We start from the raw sequence: 4,225 nt of genomic DNA, 5'->3' as shown, positions 1-4,225 counted from the left end.
CCCTCAGACTAGCATCTGTCACACAGGGGCCCCACAACAGGGACAGGATCCTTTGAGACCCGCAGCCTTCACTTCACACTGAGAGCCTAGGGCTAGGGTCCAGCTATGCAGAGAGGGTTTTGCCAAAATGGCTGCTGACTAAAATAGCTGCCAACCAGCTAGAACACTGGGAAACCCAACCTGGAACAGCCCACACCATGGCCTGAAGGCATCAAGGGCTGAGCTGTAGCAGCATCTGACTCAGATCTGGCTTGGCTGACTCTGGAGCTGACAGTGGGAGGCCAGAGTCCAGCCACAGCTGTTTCACCACAAGCCTACCTCCCACCTGACCAGACCTGCCCCACACACTCACCATGTTCCACCTTCTGGGGAGACCTGACATCCTTCTTGTGAACCTCATAGCACCTGTAGGACACAGGGAGACAAATGTGAGCCAGAGCCACTTGGGCCTCACACAGCAGAGAAGACACAGTCCTGGAGACAGATTCTGAACTCCACAGGGTGAGAGATACAGGCCTCTGAGACTGTGGAAGGCCACCCCCTCCCACCAGCTGCCTGCTGACTGGCCAGGGCTCCACAAGACCCCTCTCTCATCCCAACCCAAATATGCACACTCTGGGGCCCTGCCTGACAGGAGATGTATCATGCTCCTGGATACATAGGCCAGGAAGACAAGGTATTGGCAAAAGCCCTTTTCAGGCAGGACTTCCTCCCAGCAGGGGACCTGCCCCACCAGGGGGACATTTCCACTTATGCAGAGCTGAGCCTGGCTTTCCACAGCAGGCCCTGTTGGCTAGGAAGCTCTTCTGGGCACAGAGTCCCAGGCATATGTGAGGAATTACAGCCTTGGTTCCAAGGCAGCCTACCCTGACCTCAGAGAAGGTGTGTGCCTGGTCAGGCCTGACTAGGAAGGAGGGAGCCAGGCATAAATCACTTGGAAAGAGGCCAGGACTTCATGGGAAAGGCCTCCTTACTCTGCCAACTCATTTTCAAACAAACAAAAAAATAAAGAAAAATAAAAAATACAATCAGGAGATATGAATATTAAGTGCATAAAAAACTAATTACATGGCAATAAAAAAAACTCAAAGAAATAAAAAGCAAACATTTGAACCAGCTCAGGTAAGGAGCCTGCTTCACCAGGAATTCAGAATGAAAACCTACTTGTGTAGAGGTAAACACATTCCCAAGTTGGCAGCAAGACTCTTACTGCTGAAATGTGACCCCAGGAGGGCTCATTCCCTGGGTCCAGGGGGGTACACCTAAAGATTTATCTCTCAGAATCGACCATTCCATGACCTATGTGTTTACTTAATAAGAAGATTAAGATTAAAAAAAAAAAAAAAAAAAAAAAAAAAAACTTCTAAAAGAAGAAAGGGATACACTCAAATATATTAAAAATGAGACTCCTTCATGAAACTGCAATAGGGTTCAATAAGACTGCTCTACCTCAGGATAAATGTCTGCAGTCTTTACAAAGGAAAATGAATTCACATACAGGGAATATTAAAAGGAAAAACAAATGACCTCACAAATGAATTAATCATGAGAAAATTACTGAAAACTTTCCCAAGAACATTGAAATACACAGAAAATAATTCATGCAAATGATATTTAGTAAAAAGAAATATATGGTGACATGGAAATAAACCAGGATAGACAGGTGTAAGACATAAACACACACATATGGACAACCAGAGCTGATCCAGACATTGCACTGGAATTTTCTAGTAATTTAAATTTATCCATAGTCTATAACCTGACAATGTTTTTCCAATGTGTACAACATTTATGAAGTGTGCTCACTTGAGGGCCAAATTTAAAAAAAAAAATAATGAAATTACCAAGAACAAAAAGTTAAACTGGAAACAAGTGAGGTTTCTGAAACAGGAACACAGAAGGGATCTGGAAAACCCACAGCCTCAGACAGCACTAGGAGTCTAGCCAACTGAGGCAGAGAATCCCTACAATACAAGTTACAGCACCACAGTGGCAGAGCACTAATGGTAACATTCAGTATTGAAAACTCAACTAAGACAAAACCAAGTAAAATTCTGCTTCCTCGTTGATGGTAAACTATAAGGAATGACAGAAAGAATTGGCACTGAACTTATCTCCAGGCAGAGGTAGGGAAGGGCAATGAGAGAAGGCAGCCAGCCCAGGGCCATTCACCTCTATTTAGATGGGGACATATGGGTGTTTAAATTCATACTAAACTGAGCATTTAAAAAATTTATTTAAGTGGGACACAATGGCTCATGCCTGTAATCCCAGAGGCTCAGGAGGTTGAGTGAGGTAAGAGTATCAAGGCTTCAAAGCCAGCCTCAGAAACTTAGAGATGCCCTAATTAACTCAAGGAGATCTTGTCTCTAAATAAAATATAAAAAAATGGCTGAGGATGTATCTCAGTGGTTAAGAGCCCTTGGGTTCAGACCCCAGATTGGTCAAAGGGGAGGGAGAGGAGGGGAGAGGCTGTGGGGATTGGAAAGAAAGTGGAATAAGATGGGTAGCATTACCTTAAATAGATAATTGCACAAATGTTTTGACTCTACTTCATGTACAACCAGGGAAATGAAAATGTGTGCTCCATTTGTGTACAATAAATTGAAATGCATTCTGCTGTCATGTATAACTAATTAGAACAAATAAAATTAAACAACCATGAGTGGATGATAAAGTGTGTAGAATCTTAACATTTACAAACTATGTAAAACCTGGAATCATTGACTGTTCAGAAACTACACAGATGGATCATGGGTGGTGGTGAGCAGATGAAAGAGAAAAGAGATAAATCTGCATTGTTCCAGTAGCTCCCCATTCCACCTCTCTCTGAGGAAAGGCTGAGCTTGATGAGATTCTGAGCCAGGCTAGTGCCGGCAGCAGATTCAGTGATGGTGAGCTGTTATCAGTAGATCTTCCACTGGGCTCACAATATTCACCTGTGCTCCAGACATCTGATGGATCTCATTTGTTTTGGAACCTTGACACCTGATTTTGCAGCCATTTAAGTTGTTTGGGACACTGAGTTTATGAGTAGCCTGACCAGGTGCATGCAAACCTGCTGGATGGCCTTTCACATCTGAAGAGCTGGATTCAATGCTGCTGAATCAGGTGGAACATGGGTCATAAGACAATGAAACTGTTGCATTGCCAACTTGTGCAGCTTGGTCAAGGATAGTTAGGGAATGGCAGACTGTCCTTGAGTGGCACAGGTCTCTAGAGGGGTCCCTTTATGTCAAGGTTGAGGCACATGTATGAGGTGCTGTGGGAAAAGCTTGCATTCTCACTGCCTGTGCTGTACCTGTCCTGGTCCCTGCAAAGAAGACTGCAGAAGGTGGCATCTTGGGCAGTATGGGATGAAAAAACATGTTTGGGGACTTCAATATGACTATGCACATCTGTTTGACACATTCAGTGATGGATTGCAGAATGCCTGCTATAACAAAGGCCTACTCAGCTGCATTGGGTAGCATGTCCTTGCCACCTAGGCCTGAGCCCTTGTGCTCTCTTGAATCTCCATCCCATAACCACCTTTTCCAATGAGGGAGACACACACTGACTAGTAGGGACCACCAGGCTCAGAGTGACTGAGGTCTTTTAGCAGCTGTGCTGTTGTTCAGAGAGTTGCTGATGTCCTCTTCCAGTTTGTCAATAACAAATTTTAAAGGCGGCATTAGTGGGCCCAGCCAGTGTGACCATTCTCTCAGGACAGTTCCCTCTGCAACATTCATATGTGCAGCACTCTCCTCCCACATCTTCTTAACTGACTCTCCTTTCAGAAAGATACTGCCATCTTCCTTTCCACACATAAGTAGCTGAATGCTGTGACACTGAATCCTCCTTTAATCCCACTGGTGTCCATGTTGAGCAGAGTTCTAGAGAATTGAACTTTGAATGCTCAAGACTGTGATATTAGTGGGGGGTGAAAGGCAAAACCTGCAGGTGTGGTGCCACTGACTGGGAAAAAAAGAGATTGGGCAGGAAGAGGAAGGGGGAAAGCTGGGAATGAAGAATAAAGGAGCACAGAAGAGAAAGGGGGTGGAAGAGGAAGAGGGGGTGGGGAAGGAAGGAACTGGATTAAGAAAAGGATGAATAGGAAGGCAGGTAGAAGAAAGAGAGTGGAGGAGGAGGGGATGGATCAGGAGAAACCAGCGGAGAAAGCAGGTAGAGGAAAGAGAAGGGGGGAGGAGGAAGGGGGAGAGGAAAAGGAGGTGGAGGAGAAGGA

At 45.1% G+C, this 4,225-nt stretch overlaps 1 pseudogene; it reads right to left on the bottom strand.

Moving 5' to 3' along the window:
- Positions 1–211: 211 nt before the first annotated feature.
- LOC139703635 (poly(rC)-binding protein 2-like) lies at positions 212–3,862 on the bottom strand (annotated as a pseudogene).
- Between the last annotated feature and the right edge of the window lie 363 nt (positions 3,863–4,225).

This window comes from Marmota flaviventris (genome assembly GCF_047511675.1).
Source record: "Marmota flaviventris isolate mMarFla1 chromosome 5 unlocalized genomic scaffold, mMarFla1.hap1 SUPER_5_unloc_1, whole genome shotgun sequence".
NCBI lineage: Eukaryota > Metazoa > Chordata > Mammalia > Rodentia > Sciuridae > Marmota > Marmota flaviventris.
The sequence above is the reverse complement of the archived record's forward strand: the minus strand, read 5'-3'. Positions and strand labels throughout refer to the sequence as shown.